The following is a 13,330-nucleotide window of genomic DNA, read 5'->3' as shown; positions in this document are numbered from 1 at the left end:
GAATGAGCTCCTTATGGAGTGGCTGATGTGGTTAGGACCTGTGATGGTGTCACTAGAGTCGATGTGTGGGCAGAACTGGCAACAGGGTTTGTTGCAGGGATAGGTTCCTGGGTGAGTGTTCTTGTTGTAGGGTGTACGGTTGGGTGAATATTTGCTTCAGATTGGGGGGCTGTCTGTAAGCAAGGATGGGTCTGCCTCCCACAGCTTGAGCGAGTGAGGGATCATCATCTAGGATAGGTTGTAGATCCTTAATGATGTATTGGAGAGATTTTAGTTGAGGGTTGTAGGTGATGGCCAGTGGTATTCTGTTGTTTTCTTTGTTGGGTCTGTCCTGTAGTAGGTGACTTCTGGGTACCCATCTGGCTCTGTCAATTTGTTTCTTCACCTCTCCAGGTGGGTACTGTAGTTTTAAGAATGTTTTATGGAGATCCTGTAGGTGTTTGTCTCTGTCTGAGGGATTGGAGCAAATCCGGTTGTATCTTAAGGCTTGGCAGTAGACAATGGACCGTGTAATGTGTCCAAGGTGGAAGCTGGAGGCATGAAGATATGTACTGCGGTCAGTTGGTTTTTGGTATAGGGTGGTATTAATGTGACCATCCTTTATTTGTGTTGTCGTGTCCAGGAAGTGGATTTCTTTTGTGGACTGGTCCAGGCTGAGGATGGTAGGGTGGAAATTATTGAAATCCTGGTGGAATTCTTCAAGGGACTCTTTCCCATGGGTCTAGATGATGAAAATGTCATCAGTGTAGTGTAAGTAAAGGAGAGGTGCTTGGGGATGAGTGTTGAGGAAGCGTTGTTCTAGGTCAGCCATAAAAATGTTGGCATACTGTGGGGCCATGCGGGTGCCCATAGCTGTGCCACTGATTTGAAGGTATAGATTGGCTCCAAATCTGAAGTAGCTGTGGGTCAGGACCTGTAGTGTGGAGACACATACATCTGAAAAAGCCTAATTAGAAGAGAAACTGTTATGCAGCAGAAGCTGGCAGTTAAATGCTTGCTGGCATAGAGTCGTCTCAAATGCAACTGCATAACAGCCACGGGCTTTGAAAGCAGCTAAACATTAATGGCAGAAAAATGTTTAGTGACTGTTTATTGTGTGGGTGACATTCACCAGTTTGCCTAGGGCAGCAAAAACTTGAGAGCCAGGCCTTTATGCACTAGAGATTTTAGGAAGTCTTCAGAATTTGCCTCCTACCTCTGAAACAGGCAGCCTCATCAGTTATGCTCTCTGCTCTCCATGGTTTACACTATAAAAGAGTTGTAACCCATCTGAAGGTGGATTTGGTAAGAAGTTACACTGCATGTTGATATGCGTGGGACAGAGCTCCTGCTTCACTTGGAATCATTCCCTGCAGAGAAACACAGACATCTTCAATGATAGTATGTTATTCCAGGATAATATATTAAGCAGAAACTGTTTCTCTTTTAAACTAGTTGAAAAGTATGCTTCAGTAAAGATTCTATAAATGGCAACCACACTATATTGTGGAGGTGGGGGCTGGGGGTTTGCTGTTTTTTTGTTTGTTTTTCTTTGTAATGGTTTCATGTTAATTGAAATTAGAAATCATCTCATCAGCATGGACAATCAGTGTTCATCCTGGATGTCGGGAAGCACCCTCCCCACCCTTTTTTTATTTTCAGCCTTTCTGACACAGAACTTTTTTAAACAGAAAGTTCTGTTTTGAAAAAAGTTCTGTTTTGAAAGGTATCAACCTTCACCTCAGTATATGTGCGCTTGCTTGCATGCATGCTGCTACTTTTGCCTTGAGAGTAGCTGCACTGCTCAGCTTGGCTGATACAGTATAAACACAATTGGTGGCTGGGGTGTGATTTCTTTTATTTAAATGACCTAAGTGATATGGAGGAAAGTCAACCATGATAAAATGAGAAATTACAGTGTCTCTTGCTCTCTAGATGATTCTGAAATTTAACCTCTTTATCTGAATTGATGCACCTACCTCTTATACAGCATGTTTCATCAGCAGATTTCAAAGCACTTGACAAGGGAGTCAGTATCATTATCCCCATTTTAGAAATGGGGAAGCTGAGGTTCGAAAGGGGAATGACTTATGCAAGGTTATCCAGCAGGCCAGTAGCAGAACGGGGAATAAACCCAGGTCTTCTGAGTCTCAGTCCAGTGTTAGGCTATGCTTGTACCACTTCTCATGTCCAAATCCTAGTAACACACACAGAAACTACAGTGATGAGCTTGGTATAAAAGTCCATTCATAGATCATTACAAACTGGAGACAGAGTGGTAGACCAAAGAAAGGGACCAACCAGAAGAACTTGTGTGTGCTGGAAAAATTGGCCCATTAATAGTGCAATACAATTCAGTTCTTCAGCAAATGTAAATTCTTTTGATTGTTCCCCTCTTTTGGGAACCTTTCTTTGGTGTATTTGTCTAATATGACTACCCAGGCCCTTAGTGAACTGACCTCCATTTGCCTTGTCCACTGTTAGACTACTCTAAGAGTTACAAGGAGGTAACACAGGCTATTGCACTTCTTGCCAGAATGAAACAATTCTTAGTATTGTTTATATAGGAAGGACATATGACTGCCTCAAGAAGGGAAACTGATAGAGTAGATAATGCAATAGTTGTAGACCACTAGATGAAAAGTAGTTTTGGGCAGTGTAGGAAGGTGCGGGGCATGAAGAAGGGCCACCATCTCGGGGTGTGACAGTAAAAGGGCCAGCCGTCCAGTCTGCCCGGCAACCGGGAGGCCGGCTAGCGATAGGTCCGGCTGGCCGTCCAATCCAGCACCAGAGGGGTGGGGCCTCAGCCAGGGCTGAGAGTATAAAAAGCAGGCCCCACAGCTCAGAAGGGAGGAAGCTGTCGCCAGAGGCAGATGTGCTGTCCTGCCGGCTGCAACAAAGGCCTGAACCGGGCCGCACCGTAGCCCCAAGTGAGCGCCTCCCAGAGCGAGGAACTCGGGAGCGGCTCCAGCGACCAACCACTAAGGGTTGGATAGGGCCCCTGGGCTCCCTAGACTGGCCTAGTCCTACAGGCCCCCAGGACTGGACCGAGTCCCCTGAGCCTGAGGGCTGGGGGATCCCCCCCCAAGGCTGGACCTGACCTGGAGGAGCTGCCTGAGGCCGAGCCATCCCCCGGGCCCTGTGACCTGGAGGAGCTACCCCTCGCAGAGGAGCTCCCCGCCTTGCCGCCAGTGGACGCAGAGGGACTGGAGAGCTTGCCGTGGGCTGTGTACCCCAGTGATACCGAGGATCCCACCAATACAAGTACCTGGGGATATGGGGAGGAAGTGGCCCAGGGACAGCCATAGCCGTGGCTGAGACAGGGGCAAGCCCCATCGGTGTGTTGCGGCGGAAGCCCCGCTGACTCAGTGGCAGCGTCTTTGCCACTGCTAGGGCCCTGGGCTGGGACACAGTAGAGTCGAGTGGGCCTGCGTTCCCCTCCCCTCCCCCTTATCCTTGCCACCCAGAGAGTGAGTACCATCCCCTGCTCTCCTGACTAGAGGACACTGCTTGCTCGCCCGCCCTGCCTGAGGCCCGGGGCACTGACTCATCACAGACGTGAACGTTCCCCTTGTAGGAAGGTGCGGTGGCCTTCCTCCGAGCCAGGGCCCGAAGAAGGGCCACAACCGCGGGGCTGGACCGGACCCCGTGTTACAGGCAGCTGTTGCAGAAATTGGTCACTAGTAGCTAACAGCAATCACCAGCTACCTCAGAGTGGTCCTCCAATAGTTTACTTTTTAAAAAACAGGCAGTTTCAAATAGGAAAAAGTCACCGGTCAAGATTTCCAGTCCTCAGATAATTTGATAGAGTGATGGAAGAGATGTTGCTCAACCTCCAAGTGGACTATTTGCACTGTCTGATTCTGTGAGATACCAAGTATCCTCAACTCCCAGAGCACCTCTTAGAACTGGACCTTAAAGAGGTGCACCCATAGAACGGTGTGTGTCGCATGTGAACACAGCTCTGAGAAGGGGCCTGGAACGAAGGGGTGGAAAATATAAACCCAAACTAAAGGGAGGATGAATTAGGAAGACTCTTCTCATGCAACTAGATATTTTCTGAGTCCACATATGATGGGGTGGATAAACCCCATGCTGGAGAGCCCGAGGTACAGACACAACTCTGGGCCTGGGAAGATTTGTCACCACAACACAATGGGGCCTGGCTGGAAGGTCTGTGAGAACTGCCCCTGACTATGAAGATGTGTAATGCCATATATTGGGAGCTACAGGCGATGTTGAACTTCAGGGTGGTAGAATAATCTCACAGTGGGTGGTGGAGCCCAGTTGTCTTGGTGCCCACAGTAGATGCGACAACCCGGTTTTGCATCAACTTTAGAAAAGTGAATGCGATAGCTGCATTTGATGCGTGTCCCGTGCCCTGAGTCAACAAGTTGTTGGAGAGATTGGGGGGCTGCAAAGTATATCTCAAGCTTGGATCTGACCAAGGGCTACTGGCAGATCCCCCTAACAAAGAGATCTCGAGAGAAAACAACCTTTGCAACTCCTCTCAGCCCGAACCATTTCAAGACCATGACCTTCAGCCTTTATGGATCCACAGCCACTTTTCAACATGTGGTGAACATGTTCCTGGACATGGATGCTTTGGACGTGTGGTTAGGGGGGCTGCACAGATGTTTGGGCCTACTCGACTGTAGAGAAAGAGGTCTTGGCAATGAAGTGGGCCATAGAAGTATTGCAGTATTACCTGCTGGGAAACCCCTTACTTTTTGATAACTGACCATGCACCCCTCTGCTGGCTACATTCTATAAAAGAGACCAACCCCCAAATTATGTGGCAGTATTTGGCCTTACAAACCTATACCTTCCATGTGGCCCACGGGCTGGGGAACAAACACCAGAATGCTGATTTGTTTTCCTGGGATAGGGGATTGCAAGGCTTGGACTCAGAAACCCCAACACCAATCTTAAGGGCAGGGGTGTGTGTTGGGGTGGATAAACCCCATACTGGAGAGATGGGGTGCAGGAACAACTTTGGGCCTGGGAAGCCCCACCCCGGCAGGCCTACTGGCCGTGTGCCAGTTGGAGGAGGGGCTTAAAAGGGATTCTTTTCAGAACATCAGGATGCTGGGTGAAGAGAGACAGATCTGTGTGCATGGCTATGGAGGGATTGTGTCAGGTGAGTATCTCCAGGAGGAGGACTGATGCATGAAACAGGGACTCCCCAGCCTGCAGAGGCCTGTGGGCCGTGTTGCAAGGGACAACCACAAGCCACGACATGGCCCAAGGAGTGACAGAGTGGTAGGGACAGACCTAGGAAAGGTGGTAGCTGGACCACAGGTAGCAGACGCCTTCCTTAGGGCACCCAAGTCAGGCCCCTGGGTCAGGGCCTGGTATAGTGGGAGGGCCTGGGTTCCCTATCTCCTGCCGCTAGGTGGGGCTGCCATCACAGACTCTTAACATTGGGGGGGGGCTGCCTCTGCTCACACCATATCTCTGGGAGCTATAAATTCAATGTCCTTTCTCATCACTGAGTAGGATGGAAAAAATCCCACTTCTATCTATGCACATAATATATGTTCAAGTTGGGCTTTACTGAAAAAAACAAGCAATTAGATAAATGGATTATCCTTTGCTTTTGAGTTGTTTTACTCTTCCTATTGACCTTCCACACATCCTCACTGTCAGTTCCTTTTTCTTAGCCGCTCTTCAATACTGGGTCTCAGACTGCTTCCCTTATAAACACACTGCAAGCAGTGAGCCTGTGTGATGTTATTTAGAAACATATATGTAATTTTCTCTCCTCTGCGACAATATCCTTAGCAAAATTCAATAGCAGTGAGAGTGCAATGTCACAGCAATGCTGAAGTGGAGACCATTGACCCATCAGTGAGTGCCAGCTCTGTAGTGCCACAAAATGTCATGCTAATTTCAAAATTTCCTCTGCATCCTTACCCGAGGTGAAGGCAATTCCCACCCCCATCACACCTCACCCCATCCTCCTACTTTCCTTTCCCAAAGCCATGAGTGTGTCACTTTTACAGCAGGGACAGAAAGAAAATCTTTCAAACAATATATCACAAATAGAATTTTACATTGTACTGTGGCTCCTGGAGATCCCTTTTCTCTTGCTAGACTGATCATGTGGATTTACTGCCTGCAGGGTTTTGTGTTTACTCCAATTCTGTTTGAATTAGTGGTTTTTAAGAGCTCAATACATGGCATGTAAAAATTACTGTATTTATTACAGCCACAGTATTAATGATTATTGCTGTTTCTGTATTACAGTACCACTTTGAGGTCCTAGCTGAATAGAGGGACACAATAAGAGACCATCCCCAGCTGAAGATTCATAGATTCCAAAGCCATATGAGACCACTGTAATCATCTAGTCTAATCTGTATATCACAGGCCATAGAATTTCCCTCAAATAATTCCTGTTTGAACTAGAGCATTTTTTCCCCTCCAAAAAATCCAATCAATTTAAAAAATTGCCAGTGATGGAAAATCTACCTGAACCCGTGGCAAATTTTTCCAGTGGTTAACTACCATCACGGTTAAAAATGGATGCCTTTTTTCCAGTCTGAATTTGTTTAGCTTCAGCCTCAGCCATTTTATTGTGTTATTGTGTCAGTCTGCTTAGACTGAAGAACCTATTATCAAATATTTGTTTCCCATGTCTGTACTGTGATTGTGGGTTCTATAGGTCTTACACTCTATATAAACAAGACACACAAAGTGTTGGAGGAAGAGTGTATTGCCATCCTCATTTTACAGCTGGGGATCTAAGGCCCAGAGAGTTTAGATGATTTAACCAAAGTGAGTCATGGCAGAGCTGATGAGTTCTAGCCTGGTGCATTAACCACCAAACCTCACTTTGTCAGGGATTCTTAAGGGAATATTCCCTTATCATCAGCTATGCAAGTTTGCAGTTTATTTGCAGACTGATTACAAGATTCTCTGATTTCACCTCATTGTTTCATAGCTGCTCCGACACAAGGGTGGTGAACAAGGTATGAAAGACTAGCTAGGCAGACAATAGTATTCCAAGAATTTCCTGTTATACTGAAATGGAATTGCCTCAAACAGTAGAGCGCAGCAATGCTGTGTACAGTTACTGACCCACAACGGTCCTGTTATATTTCATTATGCAGATCCCTGCAGTTTGATTGGTGTGGGAGGACTGATTTGCATAACAATTGTATTTAGTAACCCCACAGAATGGACATCCCTGTGCTCTGATTGGCTGAGGGCCATTAGTACCCAAAGAGTGGGCACGGATATGCACAGCAGCTGTAAGGTTATTTAACAGTAAATATAGAATATGCTCATCCCACAGTTCCTTGCAGTGAGAGAGGCAGAATCTAGTATCTCCACATTTCGAACACCTTCCCCTGCACCAGTTATTAAATAACGAAGTGGGATAATATTCTTTTTCAGTGACGGGGGAGGAAAGAAGTGAAGGAAAGAAAGAGTATTAAAAAAAATCAATCTAATGCAAAGGGGAGAAACTTGAAAGGGAATGGAGAAGTACAGGGATGGGGGAGGATTGGGGAAGATTGGATTTGGAGGAGGACCAGCCCATATCAGGAGAGGGGTGATAAATTGAAATGATTGGTCCAGGATAGATCAAGTTATTACTAGAAAGTGCTCCCAGTTTATGAGACAATAGCAATATCATGTGCTAAGAAAACAGAAAGCGATGGCTGAAGTGCTCATAAGCCCAAGATATAGTTATCAAACAATCCAGAAGCATTCTCAAGTTAAGTGCCAATAAATGAGAGAAACAGAATGCTGGTGAGATTTACAGCACAGTCAGGATTATATTCATTCCTTTCCTCGACGTTTTTATTTAATGCCCATCAGCAATGCACAAATACTTCACATCACACTGCAGAGAACCATGAACAGATTAAGATTTAATGCAGTTGCTAGTGCTCAATTAATATATGATTAAATTTAAAATACATGAATTTTGAATCTAGAAGTTCTGTAGCACCAGGCATATGTGATTAAAACTCCCCACGGAGTGGGGATTTGTGCACTTTGAGATCTTTATTTCATACTGGAAAGATATCTGGACCAGTTTAAATCAGCTGACTTAATTAAATCACTGTAACTCAATTCACTTCAATGGAGCTAGGATGTTTTATACCATCTGAGAAGAAGATATCTCCAAGATGGGACCAAATCGAAATATAATGGTCTAGAGGCCCACGGTGTATGTCAGATGGCCTGACATCAGCATATCTCAGGATAAAGTGTGGACATATAGCCCCTAGCCCTGCACCACTGAATCAATGAGAGTTTTGCAAATGGTTTCAGTGGGACATAGGCAGGCTCATAATGCTTATGATCCACTATCAGTGTCCTGGGAACTGCAAGACTTTTTACCTGTCAAGAACTGAGCTGACAATGCAGCAGTTCTAACTGAGCTGTTGTAGACGTTGCTATCATCTAAAATGCTTACATAGATTCCCCACACCCTGTGTTCTTCTCTGGCCATTAAGGATGTCAGCAGATGTAATGAAGACTAACAGAAGTCTGAATTTGGAGTTAGCTACGTCTAGATTGATTTCCAAATATTTCTTTTTAAATGCCTTTATTTATATATTTTAACTCCACATATAGCTTATGTTAGTCATCTGGGACTTAAACAGATTTTGTTTATGCATCTAAAAACACATCAGTCCCATTTGAGCACAATATCAACATTTGTAATGTAAAGCAGAGTCCACGAAATTATACCCATGTATATCGTTTACTTTCCTCTCCGCTGGCATTTCTGATGGACAATATTGCCAACTTGGTGTGAACCAAATATATTCTAGAAGAAAAATAGTCATTGTTCAAACAGAATATTTTATGAATGCTGGGGACAAATCACTCTTTTCCAGTGAAGAGTCTGGTGTGTTTTCTATTGATTACAATGACACCTACTGGTCAAGGAGCAGCTAATCATCTCCTTGTGAATCAAATCAAAGAGACTTTAATAAATTAAGCATCCAGCTTTGCTTTTAAAAATAACAAAATCCTTATGATACAGTTGTATCCTACGATTTTATAAAGAGAGGTAAATGAAGAATCCAAAAAGGTTCCGCACTTACAAACATGCAAATACCATAGTGCCATTGATTTAAAGCTAAGAAAACCAAGATCTCTCTCTCTCTCTCTCTCTCTCTCGATTACTGTCCTTGGAGGCTTGAGGTGAAATTCTGGCCTCCTTGAAGTTAATGAGATTTTTGCCATTGATTTCAATAGGGTCAGGTTTTCTCCCTGGATTGTAAAGTAAGCACAATCAAAACATGGTCATAACACACCAGGCCACAACAAAAGGACTATGTGTTGTATCTTACGTGGACTTTCAGTAAGTCAGAGCATACACTCAACAGACAAAGGGCTGGAGCTTCAACCCATGTAATCAGCATAGCCCCATCGAAGTCAATGGAACTATGCCAGTTTATATCAGCTGAAGAGCTGGAGTATAGTTCTTAGCTTTCCAAAGAAGGGAGAGGAAATGCCTCTAAAAATGGGCTTTGTCTTCTTTTTCTTGCAACTTTCCTCATATTATTTATGTTGGTCACTTTCAACATGCCATTTTCCACCAGTGTCTGCACCAGATCGTTACCTGGGGTAAACCAGGATGGTCCTGTTGACTTCATTGGAGCTACTCCAATCCACACTGCTGAGGATTGGTTTCTCAGGCCCTCCCCAGGACCTGAGCAAAGGTGAACGCACTTTCAAGCTTTGAATGGTATTTTTCTCTATTTCTCAAAAATAGAAATTGTTTTCCTAAATGATTGAATAAGTAGTCCTGAATTGGAAAATTGCACCATTACCATGTATTTCAAGTGACAGTCACTCAGTATATTTCTCTTTGGAATCTTTATTTTTCTTGAGTGTAATTGAGATTTGTCACTGATATGCTTTATGCTGCACAATTACAGCTGGGGAAGGAAAGCCAGTGCCACAGAAGGATATTTTAATGACAACTGTCCTCAGTTCACTCAGTATTACACAAGGGTATTTGCTGCCTGAAAGCACATCTAAAATATCCTTCAAGCTTACTGCTGCTATAGATTGTACTGAAACCTTTGAAGAGTAAAGACTTTTTTTTTTCCTGGAGATCTTTCAAGTGTCTCTTTGTTCACATCTTTTAAAAAATATATTTCACATACTTTAGAAATATTTTTAGGATCAGACTTAGGGCCAAATCCTGACATTGAAGTTGTGCAAAATTGGCCACATTATTATTTTTTGTGGGGATTGATGCAGCATTTTTGCCTATTTAATCTTGTATGATTTCACATCACCAAAATGTCTATTTTTGGGGAAACGTTGGGAGACTGGATATTTTTCTCAATGAAGCACGTGACAAATCAAAAAGACACCTTACCGTGTGTGTGTGTGTGTGTGTGTGTGTGTGTGTTTCAGAGAGTTGACACCCACATCCAAGCCCATTGAAGTCAATGGAAAGGTTGATTTTCAAAGAGGTTTGGAGCAGAATTTGGATGAGAGATGCTCTGTTCTAGTAGATTTCCCTAGCTGTAAAATGGGGACATTTATCTACCTCAGAGGGTTATTGTGATGCTAAACTAGCTATTGCGAATTGCTTAGAGCAGTACGAAAGGGTTCTAAGGCCACTCAGTGGCACGAGAACTCACTAGTTCCTGTCTCCCAGTCCGGTGCTCAGTCAGTTGAACCAGGCTGCCTCATAGGGCCATCGTATCTTACTGCTCACCTCCACCGGTGTGGAGTGTAGCACGTACTGCACCCTGCTCAGCCTCCTTCTAGAGTGTGTGGGGGTGGGGGCTGATAAGAAAGTGGTAGGCAGTTGAGCGTTTTGGACGGGCTGCAGAGGGAGTCTGCCCTGCCACTGCTCTTCCTGGAGCTCTACCAGACACCTCAGCGTGTCGGACTTATCCTTCATAATACTCAACCTCTCCTGTTGCATATCATGCTACTGCTCCTGTGCTGATCTTCTGTGTTCCATGTCCATGTCTAGTTTTTTCAGACAAGGACATCCTCCAGGCTCTGAGCCCTGTGTTAGCAGCTGTGGAGGCACTCATTAGTTCGTTGAACATGTCATCCTGCGTGGTTTTTTTCCCCGCTTCCTTATCTGGGAAAGTCTTTCAGCAGGAGTTCTGCAAGATGGACTGAAGGCTGAGGTGTCAACTGTAAGAAAAGCAAAGCACAAAGTTGCCATTGTTAGCTGACCCTAAGTAGTAAAAGAAATATTACAATGTAAAAAGTACTCCCCTTCATGGTCACAAGGCGAAGCCAGACCCGCATTCCAATCTGTACATATTGGACAGGTCGGAATGGCGTTCCAGACATGGTAAGCAAGGGGCCCTTGCATCCATTATAGAGAGGTCTCATTAGCACTAAACTCCACAATCCAAACTTGAGCAAAGAGGGGGATCACTGGGCTCCCCTGTAACATCCCAAGGACCGGTTTGGGAGAAGGTGGGCAAAACAGATTAGAGGACGCTATGGGTGAAGTGTAGTGGCAGAAAACGGCAATCAGTTTCCCGACCCATAACCCCCATAGCAACAATATCATGACTAGGAATTGTCTTGTGGAGGCACCCAGGGGCACCATCCACAGCAGAGGAATAACACGGAGTGACTATATTGGTCAGGTATTTTAAACTTGCGCCATCTTCCCTAGGTGACCATGTGTGATATCAGTCTCCTAAGGGTAACACAGGGGGAAAGGGAAGATTTGTTGCAAGCATCGGGGTACAGACCTGGCCCTTATGCTGCTATTTTGTGTTCCATGATGATGCCTGATCATTTAATAGCAGAATGGTGGGGTAAAGTCTCTTACCGTGGCGGAAGAAATAAGGCTGCCCTCCCCAGAAACCTTCTGCAAAGGATTACAGATTACCTACATGAAAGTTTCCTTGGGATATCCATAGAGCATTCTCAGAGCATACCACTGCACATAAATAGTCTGTTCCGGGGGTAACCCTCCGCTGAAGTTTGCCAACACCCAGGAAGCCCATCCCCACAAAAACTCCTTTTAAGAAGCTGGACTGGGGACATAACCAGAAAAATGAGATTTTCCACACACAGTTACCAGATATGCCTGCCCTGGTATTTTGTTCAGTCTCGCTGTCCTGTGTGTGGCTGGGCTGCTCTGGGGTAATGAACAGGTCCTGGCTCTCAGGGAGAATGGATACCCCCTCTCCTGCACCCTGCTCTCCTCATCCTCCTTGTCCACAGAGTCCTCCTCATTTGTCCTGGACTGGGATTCTTTGGAGGTATCGATGTTGCATGGTGTCACAGTGGTGGGGTCACTGCTGAGAATCGCATGCAGCTCCTCGTAAAAGCAGTATGTTTTGTGCGAGGAGCCAGAATGACTGTTAGCTTTCCTAATTTTCTGATAAGCCTGCCTCAGCTCTTTGATCTTAATGCGGCACTGCTGCGTGTCCCTGTTGTGCCCCTTCTCCAACATGCTGCAAGATATCTTCTTGTAGATATCCAAATTTCTTTTGCTGGCTCAGAGCTGAGCCAGAACAGACTCTTTGCCCCACAGACTGGTGAGATCCAAGGCCTCTGGTGAACTCCATGCTGAAGCACGTTTGGGCAGTGCAGTCGCCATGAGTGGTTCAGCTAAAAAGCTCTCTCCACACTTGACCAAACCAGAAATGGGAATTCAAAATTTTCCAGGGCTTGAGGGAAGGAGCTATTTTCTGTTTATGTTACAGCAGAGCATGAATGTCCCAAGTGGTCAGAACGAGCATTATGGGATACTTCCCAGAGATCAATGGTGTCGATTTATGTTACAGTCTGCCTACAATTATGCTAATTTTACCTATGGAATTCGACTTCAGTGCTATGCCACTTGCGGAAGTGGTTTTATTAGGTCGACTTTTGCCGAGATTTAGGTTGGCGGAACTTACATGCAAGTGAAGACGCATACTTTAGGGGGTTGATGTAAGCAGCGTTACGTTGTCCTCCATTGCCAGTGTAGACCAGGCCTCAGTGAGTCCTGTGTAAGGTCGGTAGGATTTTACCCTTTAGGGATTTGGGCATCTTTCAATGCACAATGTTTATTTCCATTCCATTGCATTCCTTAACAGCTGCATTCTCTCATCACAGGGAGAATTTTAATTTTAAAATAGCACATATGTATATTGGTACAAAGTAAATCTACTGGTGAAACAAGTTAATGTTGTGTTTACTAGGATAAATAAGGGGGCTGTAAAGATTCCTGCACAGAAAACGAGTTCTAGGATCTTTATTCCTATGTTGCGTGTCCTTTTTAATAGTCCTCACTGTATTTTATTGAAGGGTGAGTCATAGACTGCTTTTACTGCTTTGGAGGGAAGGAAATGGAGCATGGCCAAAAGTATGGGCATCTCAAATGAAACCAGCAAATAGT

The sequence above is a fragment of the Emydura macquarii genome, unplaced genomic scaffold (assembly GCF_026122565.2).
Source record: "Emydura macquarii macquarii isolate MOO-44397 ecotype Brisbane River unplaced genomic scaffold, CSIRO-AGI_Emac_v2 contig_1348, whole genome shotgun sequence".
NCBI classification, from domain to species: Eukaryota; Metazoa; Chordata; order Testudines; family Chelidae; genus Emydura; species Emydura macquarii.
This window is presented reverse-complemented; position numbering follows the sequence as displayed.